Here is a 14,837-nt window from a genome sequence, read left to right as displayed (position 1 = left end):
GCGATAACCTTAGGGTTTACCGACTAGGTTCTTTGCTTGGTAACATAGTATAGTATTAACCTTTACAATTTACAACATATGTATGATGTTAAAACAATCTAAACATCATGATCTCATCATTGTCTGACTCGGTAGTAGTCGCCCATTGAATACCTTATTCATCCCCTTATTCATCATATTCTTTCCTGTGCCCTTTACTGACATCTTTATACTCTTTAAATCGTACTTCTCAAGATATGGCAACATCATACTGAATTAGAAAATCAATTTCTTGACATCAATGACAAAATAATAATATCAAGACAGTAAACATCTTTAATCAGTTATATCCATAATCATCAACAACCTTCTCAATATCCTTATGAAATGCCAACAATCTTTCATTGTCTGTTATAATGCAATATTGCCAACACACATAAACAATGAATTTTTTTGGCTCAAATATGTCAAAGTGCATAAGAGGTAGAACATGAAATCCATTCCAATTTTGTTTAATTGTCATTTCTCATCACTAAGAATCCATGTCATGATTAATAACAATACCAATATGGTCATTAAATTTGATGAAGTTTCTCAAGGCAACCAAATTTAACACTTAAGATTTAGATGGAACAAATTATATCGAATCTCAAGATCATATAATGTAACATGCTATTGTTCATTATTTGACCATTCTTCATTATCACATTCAAGATTAAAGTTTCAAAGAATGAAGAGATGCACGTGAGAAACACATTATATTGAATCTCAACTTCTATATATCAAATTGTCGAATAATAGTGTATGTCCATATACAAAAATGACATAAATGCCAACTCAAACAAAGTTTTACAAAATATGGCATATGCCATCTCGAAATATATACAAAATATACATTCTAGATAGCCATGTTTGAATCCAAAAATGTCTCTATCACATCCTAAACTATTGATGGATCATTAAAATCGATCCTCTTCGAAGTACTCTTTGGCTCTGAAGAATCCTACATAAGAAAAATTCAAACCACAATTGGGATTAGTTATATTGTATAATTTACAATTGAAAAATTAAGATCAAAATCAATATACATTGAACTATAACTGAACTCTAAAATTGAATTCTTGATTACCCTACGTATTCTTCTAGGACGATTGGGAGTCCTAGTATATGTCTGTGGTAGAGAGGGATGTCACTGACATTTTCCAAGACAACCTATATATGTTCACAAACATAAAATTGATACAAGTTAGCATATAATTGTTGGTGATAGTAACATATTTACTAAACACAAAATAAAATAAACAAATACTTGAGGCATCTCTTCAGTTGCTTCTTCAGGTATTGTGGAAGCAGTCAACAAGGATGTGAAGCCAACAATTCTCTATACATAAAAATGACAAGTATGTGAAACTATCAATCTATGCAGACATGTATAATCATTATAAGTTCTTTAAACTCTTAATTCAATCAAATTTGTTTTCAATTACCTTTCCCTTCTCTATCATGCGAGGACTCCCCGAGGTATTATCAAGTCCCTATCTTCTCATCTGGTGCACTAACCATATCATGGACCTCATAATCAGATGTGTCAATGGGATGATCAACAGGTTGTCCAAGAGGACCTAAGCATATGTGCTTGCACATAGTGCAAGTATACAACACACAAATATGTGCACCTAAGGAGGATGTGTCAACACCACTAGATCCACTACCATCATCAAGGTCATGTGGTTGAGCTAGTGGGACGATTTGAGAAACCAAAAGGCCACTCAAAGAGTGAATAGCTGATATAGTCTCTGATGTTGCCTCTACAATAATATTTGGAGGCTATACAGGAGGTGGGAAAGCAATGTGAGGAGGGGGAACATATGGGCCATGTACTACTCGAATTGCCCCAGGTCTATCTTGGGGCATACCTCCACTCATGCCCTAAATTTTTTTTTATGTCAAAGTAGTTGACATGCATACCTAACACAAAATTGACATATAATTTCTTAATGAAATAAATGGCACGTCGAGATTTTTGTTCAGTGGTTTATTAAAAACCATCCACCAATGATCCCAAAAGTTACCTCACATATCATCATTCACACACCATTTGATGGAAAGTTTTGGTTTCTTCACATCAATAGGTTGTCCAACGCAAGGATTAACAAATAGGGCGGCTATTTTGGCTTTTGATATTTTAATGTTCTTCACCTCTTCATAGGACAACCCATCCACATATCATTCCCTTGTGGCATCTCGCCACAAAAGAATGACATTGTGCTTGGTGGTGAGGGTTTCTACATTAGAGATTATTGATCATAATTTGGCAAACATCACTTGGATAAATAAGAGATCCTACTATAAACCTTAAAAATACTCCTCAATTGATCCAAATTTTGACCAATTCAATCATGAATTGAGGGGGGGTTTGGTGGCAGAGAGTTTGGCGGTTGTGGGTTTTCATTGTTGTCAACCATATTACCTAATTGAAGTTGAAAATTTATATAATTAATAGATTAAAAAAATAAAATTATTTCAAATAAAAAACCTAATTTATAACTAAAAAATGGAAAAAAAAATGCAAATGAAGGAATGCGAAAAAAATTGATACATGATGCTGGTGAAAGATGAAAATTCGTTGAAGAAATCAGATATTTGATTTTTCCGAATATCTATTGGGAAAATGGTGTTGTACACCTTTCATAATAATGTTTCATTATCGTATTATTTTATTATTGTATGAGGTGGACATGAAATTATATTGTAATATCATATTGTATTGTTGCACCTAGGATCACCTAGATGGACGTGCAACATGTAGAGATTCCCTTGGAATATTCTTGTAACCATTTGATGAGTTGTATTGACACATTGGTATTGCTATATTATATTTATTCAATATTGGGGAATGTAATTATGATGAAGTACCCAATATTAAATGTGGGTCAAGGGTAGGTAGGAAAAATATTATATTTTATTGTCACATGGTTTTGAGCACATGGTTTTGATGTAATACCACTTGGTGGTTTTGTGGGAGTTTGTGTTTATAAAAGCAACCACAAGGGTAGTTGTTTGCGTTGGTCAGTTAGCCAGGTTAGCATTTGTGAAGGAGGAATCATGGCATGGGATGTGTGGATTCATGCTTGGTCACATGAGGTGCTTGGTTATGGTTGGGTTTTCGAAGGCTTTCCATATTTGTATTGTAATGGACGCATTGCTGATAATACATGGTGGATGATGCTTTTGGAGGCTGGGTTTTTCCCTCGTGAGGGTTTTCTCAGGATATATCTTGTGTCACATTTTCATGGGTATGTTGTCTATTCTTTGCATGTGGATTCTATGTGTTGATTTGATTAAGATCTAAATTGGGTTATGTGGAAATTGTCAAAAATTTGGCTGCAAGTTTCCTTTCAATATCGAACAGCTAGAAAACTACAAACTCATGCTCGCCGTGGGTGAAAATGACCCACGAAGGGCACAATTCGAGTTTAAAATACCCACAATCAGATATACAATACTTTTTTTAGGTTTTCATCTTATTATATCTGATACCAATCAAGGATGGACCGAATAACGAAAAAGAGGTCAGAGTGGCCATCAAATCCCTAATTTTCATAACCATGTTGAAGTTGATGGTGGTGGTAGAGACTATGGTTGGCGCCATGGATAAAGCTAGTTGTATTCAAAGTCAAAATGGTATAATTTTATAAACACATATGGATCTCTATCCAAAATAATGGTTCCACCATTTTTGACATATCAGATACTTTGATGTAGCATAGATGGCACTACTTAACATTGGTATATTCATTGATTCTTAAAAAAATCTATCCAAAGAAGGAATGATGTGGCATAAAATACGAATTTACTTAAAAACTGTTATTGAAGGCAAAATAATACACCATATAGTCCCAATCAACATTCTATTGGTCATTTAAGCAAAACACTTGAATGGGTAATATGATGCTTGTTAAAAATGATGAATAAACAAGAATTCTTGGTAGAGCTCTTTCCATTTTGGCATAGAAACTCGATTATTGGTGAAGTAAAGCACCCCATCTTGTATGAAAAAGCAATGAGTGTGCCCCAACCACACCTAGAGGACAATATGATGGGCTTGCAAGTGATTTTCTAAACCCACCTTAATCTGGTATAGGACGTGCTTTGCAATCCCGACTTGCGAGGTTCCAACACTACATGAATCTTGGAGTGCATGAAGCCGAATCTCGCAGCTTAATGCATCAGCCACCAAGTCATGCCTCCTCGAATTATAGACCAAGTCGAATTAGAACTTGACAAGATTTTCTTGCCACTGATCTTGTTTCAGAGTCAACTTCACCTACATCTTGAAGTAGGTCAAGCTCACATTATCGATTTTGACCATAAAGTGAGCACCCAACAAGTAATGTTGCCAAGTACCCAAGTAGTGAACTATGGTGGTCATCTCCTTCTCATGAGCTGAATAATTTTGCTCTCAAACATTCAATTTCTAGGATCTGAAAGCCACCATGTGCCCATAGTACATTAGCACACACCCCCAATGGTGAAATTTGAGGCGTTAGTCTGGACTTCAAATGGTTCACTAAACTTTGGTAAGACCAACACAAACTCAACAACCAACTTTTGTTTTAGAAGCTCAAAGGCTTCCTATTGCTTCTTACCCCATTTCCAACCTCTATCCTTCTTTAGAAGATTCATCAAGGGACTGACTATCTTGGAGTAGGTTGAGATGAACTTGTGGTAGTAATTGGCTAGACCAAGGAACTAGTGCGCCTCATGAAAATTATGCAACAACTCCCATTCTTGAATAGCTCAAAGCTTCTTAGGGCTAGGTTTCAAGAACCCATGGCCAATTATGTGGCCCAAGAATTGCATTTAATCTGTATGAAGGAGCACTTTTCTTTCTTTACGAACAAGGAGTTTTGCCTCAAGAACTCAAAGATCTTGGCTAAATTCTTTTTGTGTTCTTCCAACGTATACCAAAATGTCATCGAAGTAAACCAAGACACATTAGTCTAGCATTCTCTGGAACACATAAATTATCAATGTGTTGAATGTAGAAGGGGCATTGGTGAGCCCAAAGCGAATCACCAAGAACTCATAATATTTGTATCGTGTTGTGATTGTCATCTTTTCTTTGTTGCCGACAACAATCTAGATCTGGTAGTAGCCTTGGCATAGGTCCAACTTCATAATGTAATGGGCCTTGGCTAATTAGTCAAATTTGTCTTCAATTAAGGCCAACATATTTTTTTTTCACTAGGAGCTTATTCAAGGATCGATAATCCATGCACAAGCGAAATGATCCATCCTTCTTTCTTTGAAATAGCATGAGGAAAGCATAAGGATATCGCAAGGGATGAAGGTAACCTGCTTCAATCAACTCCACTGACTATTTCTTCAATTCTAGCATCTTTGAACTAGATAGGTGGTAGGGTGCACATGTAGGTGGATGCGCTCCAGGTTCAATCTAATGTCTCTGGGGTGGGAGATGCTTCGACAACCACTCTAAAAGAACATATTTATATGTGTCGATCACATCTTGCACAATGCCAAGGTCAATTTTTATTCACCTTCATCATCATATTCGCCCAAGAGTGTTGCGACATAAAGGTCATCAACATCTTCATGATTAATGTGACCAAGGCTTAATGTGCTCAAGATCTGATTCACTTGCCCAACCTTGATGGTTGAGACCATGTTGGGTATGTGTGGATTCATGAAGATCACGTAGCCTAGGTGCAGAGAAAGACCAAAAAAGGACTGTCTGATAAACTTTTGCCCAAGGATCAGGTCAAAATCGGACATCTCAATGGCAACTAAGTCGATCGAGCCTTTCCATGCACCTACCCACATCGTGGCTCCATGCACATATCCAACACACTTTTGAGAAAGATCATTCACTGACTTGAATGATTTGGTACCTTCAAACATAGCCAGGTTAAGCGACTTTGCCTTCCTGAATGATGTGAAGTTATGAGTCGCACCGTTGTCCACCATGGCCAAGATTTTTGACAAACCAAAGAAGACTCAACAAAGCGTAGCTCGTGACAAGCTAATGGATCTTGGATTGAGGTGTCCTGTGAAGTCTCATGCACCGCGTTCAACATTGCAAAGTTGACTTAGAAACAAGTCTGATGGTAGGAGTACCTTGTCGAGTTCAACTTCAACTTGGTGTTGTACCCCTCCATGCTTTTCTTTTGATACTTTTTACTTTGACTTGTTATACTACATGTTTGACTCTTTATGTGTTGTTCATTTTGTTGGAATGTATGTATGGATAAATTGATGTGATCCATGTTATTAGACTATTTTATGATACTTATATGTTTCAAGAGAGGTTTATTGTTATGCTTTATTTGAGATGGACATATTGATGTTAGTGATGGTATAACTTGGATGATATATTGGCGATTTATTATGATGCTTTTTGAGATGTTAATCTATGATCAGATGTTATTATTTGGATTTGATGATTGATGATTGATTATTGACTATTGATTATTGATGCTTATGGATTTTATGTTTACAATGGATTTTTATTGTATTTTTTGCTTGGTTGCAGGTACCAAACATTGAATCCACTTGGTTCCTAGGGTCTGAGTGTGTCTTTAAATCCTAATGGTGGTACAAGAGATAGTACAAATCCCAAAAAGTATCTAGCCCTAGTCATTGTCCTAACCTAGGGACAATTAACTAGTCTTTATTTTTATCTCATCAAAACATCTAGGCAATGTTTGATCACATAATTGTCAATGATAAGTCTTGTTTTGGTATTGGCGTTATTTTATGATTTAATTGAGTGTGTGGGATTTTATGTTATTTTGATTAATGATATTAATTATAATTGTGTTATAAATCAATTAATAATTAATTATTGTTTATTGTTGTTTTACTTGTATTTTCAATTTAATAAATATATTTCTATTATTGGATAATATTTATTAATTGATCAATTATTGTGCATGTGACATTTTTAGTGTGGAAATTATATTTTATTTTATTTTTGGTGAACTAATTGTTCTATTTTGGTGGAACTAGTTGTCCTATTTTTATGGATAATTAGATTTTTATTGGAATTACTTATCTATTCTTTGCTTGGTTGTCAACTAGGAGTTAACTATTTTTAGGGGATTTTTAATTGGCGATTTAATAACTAGTTATTATTGTATAAGTTTTATGGGGATTTTTATTGAGAAATTAATTTAATATTATTGTTATAATGTAATTTTTATGATTTTTGAATTAGGGTTTTTGTGCATGATTTTGTGAGTTTTATTTAGGTGATAATTGATTTTTATTTATTATTCTTTATGAGAGTTTATTTTTGGGATGTGGTTTTTTATGAAGTTTTGGAGAAGAATTATTGTGGTAATTTGCGAGAATTATGAAGGAGATTTTTGTATCATGGAATTGGAAAAAGGTTTGCAGTTTTCAGTGTTGATTGAAGATTTTTTTTCTAAGTTTGCTTGAATCATGGTTTGGATTCTTGATCTTGATTGCTCACATTTTGTTGCTGATTGGAATAGGGTTCGTAGTTCACCAATTCATTTGCACATGCTCTCTCCTATATCCTTCTTCACAGTTTTCCAAGTAGGTCCCTATTTCCCAATTTTGGTTTCAAGTTTAATTTATAGTTTTGATTGCAATGGATCATTAGGGGGGATTGGGAATGGTGATTTTATTGTATTTGTTGTTCAAAATCAGTTATTTAATTTGTGTTTTCAAAAGATTGTATTTTTCTCAAATCGGGTATAAGATTGAATGTTTCAATTGACCAGTTTTGATTTGCGCTTGATTCAAATCCCTGTTTGAGTTCTTGTGTTTAGTTTTTGTATGTTTTTTGGGTGTTTTTAGGCCCTTTTCAAATGGGTCTTTGTCATAATTTTGTTTGGAGACGTTGTTTCGATTGTACACACTTAGAGATTCAACTGCATAGCTCTGAGCTCCAATTGTCTACACTTAGAGGCTCTATTGTGCAACAAAACTTTCTCAACTGCATAAAAAAAGTGGTCAACTATGCAACAACAATGATCAAATGTATTGTTTGTTATGGGTTTTCATAGCTTTCAATTTTGACCTAATTCTTGGTCAATCCTAGAGGCCATAGGTAATTGTATATCCTGTCAATTTTGGATTTTTGCTCTAATTGGACTTAATTTGACTGGATTGGTGTTCATATTCCCTTTCTTTATTTGTCTTGTGAAAAATAATAGTGGTTTTGAGGTTATGATTCAGTTTCAGGGCTTAACCTTGTGATTGACCTTGGTTTGGAAGTCCTATTTGCAAATTTTGTAATCTATTCATGTGTATGGATTCATGATGCTCCTATTTGCATATCACATGTTTAATGATGCTTATTTGAGCCACACAGGATAGGTTATATAGGTTCATTAAGGGGGAGTGGATCTCAATGGGGGTTGGGGCTCAAAGAGGCAACCAGGATAACCCATAGGAGAGTTGTTTAATTAGATAATATTAATAAAAACTTGGGTTGGGTTTACACACTAAAAAAGAATGTTTTGTGCCTCTCACGACCTCATGTGCTCGTATAGATAGTGGATAAGATTGCGAAGGCTAGTTTGTTTGGAGAGGCGTTTGGAATTGGCATGATTGTGCAATACCTTGTCTTCATCAAAGATTGTACGGTTCCTTATGAGTAATCAAATGGGGGTCGGGTTCTAGAGACGCTACCAAGATAACCCATGTTGAGGCTATGCGATGACACTCTCTCCTTATGTATCCTAGTATCCTATTGTCCCAGATTTTATGCGGAATCCTCAAAGAGTCCTTTGGTTGTTTTGGGGAATCTTTTAGAAGTCTTTGGATGTTCTTTTGATGTCTTTTCGTTGTTATCCTTACTTTCTTATCTTGTGTAGTGGTGTCTTGTGTGTCTTGGTTGAGAAGTATATTTCTTTATTTTATCCCTAGCCTTCTTGCTTGCTGATTGGGGCCTTGTGTCTATCTACAACATGGGGGTGGACCTTCGAGTTCCACATGGTCTGGTGGTAGTGTTTACTATCCATTGGTTTTTTTTGAGTTCTTGTTCATGAGAAGTCGGATGGATCGTACCTTACGTTCTAATGATTTTACATTCATATTCTGATTATTCTACCATTGCAATGCATTTGTTATGTATCTTCTAGAAGTGATGTAAACAGGATATGTGATTGTTTACTTGTACTTGTAAATTGAAGGATATTTATAATTGGATATTCCAAAAGGAAGAATTTTGGTAGGACTATTATGATAGATGCATTTGTAATGATGGATACCTTGTAAGCGATTGAACTTATGTGGATTATATGTATGTTCTTATTCTTCATGAAGGTTATCATAGGAATATTTCATTTAGTGCTTAAAAATGAACTTAGCATAGATTGTCATATGATGAGTTAAATGATTTATGTTTAGGAGTTTATTTGATCAAGTTAAGTCAATGTATCCTCTTAAAGATGTTAATGTGATTTCAAATAATGTAATGGAATATAGTTATCTTCATGTGAGTAGTTAGATGATCTTAATGAATGTTAGTGAGTGTTGCTTAGTAGCGATGTTAGGGAACCCTGAGACGATTGTAAGGAGATGTGATTAAGTTTTCCGCTTAACATTTTTGTGATTCACATATATTATGTAATGTATTTACTTAGTGTTGCAATGAGTTTAATGATGTATGATGTTTCCTTTAAAAAAATACTTGTTGTGTTTTGGTTCTTTAGTTGTTATTACTTTGGGGTTCCCTGGTGGGGTTTTATACTTGGTCTATAATTTGGGTAGGCGGATTGTTATATTTGATTGCCTCTAGGCCAAATATTATGCAATCTATCTATTTAATTGTAAGATTTTAGGCTAATTTGAAGTAATCACATGAGCAAGCAGTGAAGAGAATTTTCAAGTATTTAAAAGGTACCCCAGATTTTGATCTTTGGTATAAAAAGAATGGATATTTCATGCTAAAGGCATACATAAATGTAGATTTAGTTGGTTGCGTTTATGATAGGAAAAGTAGTAGCGATGGTGCATTCTTCTTGGGAGACAAGTTGGTCTTGTGGTTAAATAAGAAGCAAGAGTTGATGTTTCTATCTACTACAAAAGTATAACACATTGCAACAACATCTTGTTGTACTCAGGTTATATGGATGAAATAAACACTTAAGGATATCAAAGTAATGTATTTTTTATGCAATGTCAATTCTTTTTGTTGCTGAGTTCTTTTTCTATGTGTATTCTTCATATCTAGAATAAAATTATAAAGCAAGTGTAACAATTTTGGGAAAGCATAAAATTATAGGAACTGCAACAATCTACAATAGTTGCTGTGGATTCCATTTTGTCTCTAGATTGATAATGCTTTCTAAAAAATATTACACATGCACTAAAATATTCAAGTTGATAGGATTTTAAGTCTAAATTTGATTTTTGAAAATCAAGAGATTACGTGGTTTCAATATTGTCGAGCAGGTGTAATTGTGTTTAGAAAGCATGCACAATCTAAAAACAAAAATGGAATCTAAAGCAACCATTGCATATTTTTGTAGTTCCTATAATTTTATGCTTTCCAATCGAGTTGATCCTCTCAGTTCGCCTATATGTTTGATGATGATAACTTGATGACATCAACAACTTTGTTCCTGGCAATTGAAAAAATTATGCCCAAAAGTTGGATATAAATCTTGTGTCAAGATCGAAAACCACTCTAAGTTGTATCCCCCAATTCTTCACCACATTCATGAAAAATGGTCCTCTTGTAACTTCAACAGTGCATGACGATGAATAGGGCACAAAGATCACGTACTTGGAAAATCAATCCACTATAATCATGATACTTGAGAATCCGCTCACCTTAAGTAACTGGGTAATGAAATCCATGCTGATTCTTGCCACAGGGCACACTGAAACTGGAAGTGGCTACAAGAGACCACCTAGGAGTTGTGTAATCATCTTATCTTGTTGATAAGTAATTCAAGTGCATGTGCACACTTCAACATCCTCCGTCATATTAGGCCAATGATAACCTCACTCCAGCAAGGCAAGAGTTTTCTTTTGACGCGGAAGGCTTGCCTAAAGTGAGTCATGACATTTTGACAACAATTCTTTGTGGAGCTCTTTCCATTTTGGCACATAAACCCGATTATTAGTGAAGTAGAGCACCCCATTTTGCATGAAAAGATAGCAAGTGTGACACGCCTTCCCCTGGAAGACAATCTAATGGTCTTGCAAGTCATTTTCGAAACCCTCCTTAATCCAGTCTAGGACGTGCTCTACAATCCCAACTTGCAAGGTTCTGACACTATATGAATCTTGGAGCACATGAAGCCAAGTCTTGCAACTCAATGCATCAACCATCGAATTATGCCTCCTCGGATTATATACCAAGTAAAAGTCGAACTTAGCAAGGCACCCTTGCCACCAAACTTGTTTCAAAGTCAACTTCACTTGCATCTGGAAGTAGGTCTTATCTCACATTATCAGTTTTGAGCACAAAGTGACCACCCAACAAGTAATGTCACCAAGTCCTCAAGCACAAAATTATGGTGGTCATTTCCTTCTTATGAGTTGAATAATTGTACTCTCGATCATTCAACTTCCAGGATTTAAAAGCCACAGGATGCCCATTCTGCATTAGCAAACACCCAAAGGCAAAATATGAGGTGCTAGTTGAACTTCAAATGGTTCACCAAACTTTGGTAAGATCGAGATGTGCTCAACAACCAACTTTTGTTTTAGCATCTCAAAGACTTTTTCCTGCTTCTTACCCCACTTCCAACCTCTATCCTTCTTCCGAAGATCTGTCAAGGGAGTAGCTATCTTGGAGTAACCTAAGATGAACTTGCGGTAATAATTGACTAGACCAAGGAACTAGTACAAATCCTAAACATTCCAAAATGGATCCCATTCTTGAATATCTTAAAGCTTCTAAGGGTCAAGCTTAAAGAACCCATTTGCTTTAGCTCATCAAATAGAGCTCAAACTACCCAATCTAAATTTTTAGGTCTAAATTTCTTTTAGAGTGCATCCTTCAAATCTTTCCAAGACTTAATCTTGATTATGGTCTTTCCAACAATTTTATTGACAATTTACACTCTCCACTAAAGCTTTGCACCTCGAGTTGAGAGTGCAACCACCTTTTTGAGTTGCGCTTCATCCAACAAGCCTGACATATTTGAGAAAATCTTTTTGATGTCCCAAAAGAAGTTGTCTACGGATTTGTTATCGCGCTTTCCATCATAGGGCTCGACAAGCAGCGTAAGCTTCAAGGTTCCTTACAATCTGCTCTAAGTCAGCAACATATGATGTAAAGCTTGGGCATCCTCGTGGAACTAAAATTCCGCGTGCAACTTAAACATCGCCTCCAAGACATCATTAGTTCCCTCTATAATGTCGATATATGCAGCATCTAGGTTCATAGTGCAGCCATCAAGATTCACACCTTTCAAGGCTTGCATCTGATTTTTAAGATCTTGGAGCCAGGCGTTCATCTTGGGACGATGAGAGCACTGCCTCTTCTAGTGTGCACTCCTACAAAAACTTCACGCGGTGGCTCTTCTTCCTCTTCATGATCGGACTTAGCCCCAATGCGACAAAGGTTTTGCTTGGTGTGAAGGCTGAGCACCAGCGCTAAGGCTACCGCCCGATTTAGGTGGGGGAGAGTATACAGGACTACCTTGTCCCTATGCTGCCTCTATTGAGCTTGACACTCCCCACATCTCTCGTGACCTTATCCCTATGATAAAACATGGGTGCACAAATATTCTTGGAGCTTGTCCATTCTGATGTGAGTTTGTTATGAGGTGAGTTGGATCGAATGGCCATGATCTTACTGTGCAATTATCCTCTCCATGATTTATGGGATCATGCTCCCTTTAATGCAACGCGACTCTTAAGTGTGACCTGATGCACTAGCTTTGTGGTGGATCTCAACACCTCATTGATTGTCAATATTTTCACCCTGAACTGTAGGATTGTTCCAACAAGGTGTCGTGAATGCGTTGAGGTGCACCCTTCTGAAAAGATCAAAAGAGTCTTTACAAGAATGACATTTTGTGCAAGTTAAGATTTTTTGTGTGCGAAGCTAGCATTGAGTTGGTAATAAATACTAGGAGGGTTTGAGTGCATACAAGAGTTCTTTGAGTGTAGTGGCTCGCTTCATAGGATTTGTGTAGGTGAGTGCATAGATTTTTCATGGGGTAGACTAAATAATGTATATATTTTTGCAAGTAGGCATTATTGACCAAGTCTCACCTACTCTACCATTTTGAGTTGTTGCATTGTAATTCTTATATGTCAAGAATGGACAATGAATAATCTCTTTGCCCTAGTTTCATGGTGTTCGTGCGATTTTTGATGCAATGTTAATTCTTTGTGTTGTTGAGTTCTTTTTCTCTGTGTATTTTTTAATTTCTAATACTTTTGTGGTGCAAATTCTTTTTGTTGTAGTGTTGCATAATTATTTGCAGGCGTATTTGATCCTAGCATGCTCCACGCAACCTCCTTGGGTGAGTTGAGTCATAAAGATTGTGCCAAAGGTAGGTTACAAAGCGCAACCCCCTTACAGTTGGTATTAGAGCCACGAAAGTGGTGTTGTATCCTAGCCAATCTCGAAAATATCGCAAGACAACGATAAAGAGTCTGATCACAAAAAGAAATAAGAGTCATCGCATGAAGTTGCCACTGGATTGTGCACTGAAAGAGGTAGTGCTACTCATCATCCCAAGACGCGCACTTGGCTCCAAGATCTTGAAAATTAGATGCAAGCTTGGAAGGTGTGGATCTTGATGGCCGCACTACGAACCTAGAAGTTGTGTATATCAACAATACAAAGGGAACTAATGATGTTTTGGAGACGATCTCAAAGGGAAATTCAATTCCTCAAGGATGGCCAAGCTTTACATCATATGCTACTGACTCGGAGCGAATCACAAGGAACCTTGAAGGTTGCATTGCTCGTCAAGACCTATTATGGAAAGCACGATGACAAAGCCCTGGAAAAATTCTTTTGGGACATTGAAGAGATGTTCTCAAATATGCCAGGCTTGTTGGATGAAGCGCAACTCAAAAAGGTGGTCGCACTCTTAACTGTAGAGGAAAATATTTGGTAGAGAGTGTGTGCTATTGACATAATCACTATAAAGACCATAACTGAGATCAAGTCTTGCAAATATTTGAAGGTCATGCTACAAAAGCAATTTGGACCTGGAAATTCGAATTGGGTGGTACAAGATCAGTTTGATGAGCTAAATAACATGGGAAATAATAGAGATTATTTTTGCACTTTCTAGATGTTGGATTTTGACGCTCCTAAGCTTTCAAAATTTGAAAATTTCTACCTCTTCATGCAAAATTTGCAGCAGTGGACACAAATGAAGTTACGTCCATAAACTGTCCAAACCTTGGCGCAAGCCGTTGCCATTGTAGATCGCTTGTTGGACAATCTCTCTAAACTCGTTATTAAATATTGTTTCCAATAGTCCCTTTAATCTCTTACATGTAGAGGTCATTAGTTGTTCTTCAAGTAAGGACAAAAATGGATGGCCCTCTATAGGTTGAAGATGAGAAGGTTGTGGAGGGGCCTTCATCCCTTTCAATCCTTTCTTAGTATTTATGCAACTTTTTTCCCTGCTGCTTGGTTTGCTTTTGTAATTCTTGTGTGTTAAGAATGGACAATGAATAATCTCTTTGCTCTTATTTCATGGTGTTCGTGTGATTTTTGATGCAATGTGAATTCTTTGTGTTGTTGAGTTCTTTTTTTGTGCATATTCTTTATTTGATGGACCAATTCTTTCACTTTGTAACATAATTCTATTATAGAGTGTATGAAACTAGATGCTAAATATTAATCCCCTCAAGTGAATATAATTTCTTAGATCTAT

The 14,837-nt window shown here is 36.1% G+C and overlaps 1 long non-coding RNA gene across 1 annotated transcript in view; it reads right to left on the bottom strand.

The window, feature by feature from the left end:
- Nucleotides 1–800: 800 nt before the first annotated feature.
- LOC131874777 (uncharacterized) overlaps nucleotides 801–14,837 on the bottom strand; it is a 36,089-nt gene continuing 22,052 nt past the window's right edge. The window contains exons 2-3 of the long non-coding RNA XR_009372149.1: nucleotides 1,109–1,191; nucleotides 801–982 (exon numbers count right to left, since the gene is read on the bottom strand). This is a non-coding gene — a long non-coding RNA (uncharacterized LOC131874777). The remainder of the gene's footprint in view (nucleotides 983–1,108; nucleotides 1,192–14,837) is intronic.

This window comes from Cryptomeria japonica, chromosome 4 (genome assembly GCF_030272615.1).
Source record: "Cryptomeria japonica chromosome 4, Sugi_1.0, whole genome shotgun sequence".
Classification (NCBI taxonomy): Eukaryota; Viridiplantae; Streptophyta; class Pinopsida; order Cupressales; family Cupressaceae; genus Cryptomeria; species Cryptomeria japonica.
Note: the sequence above shows the minus strand (reverse complement) of the source record. Positions and strands in the feature narration are given on the sequence as shown.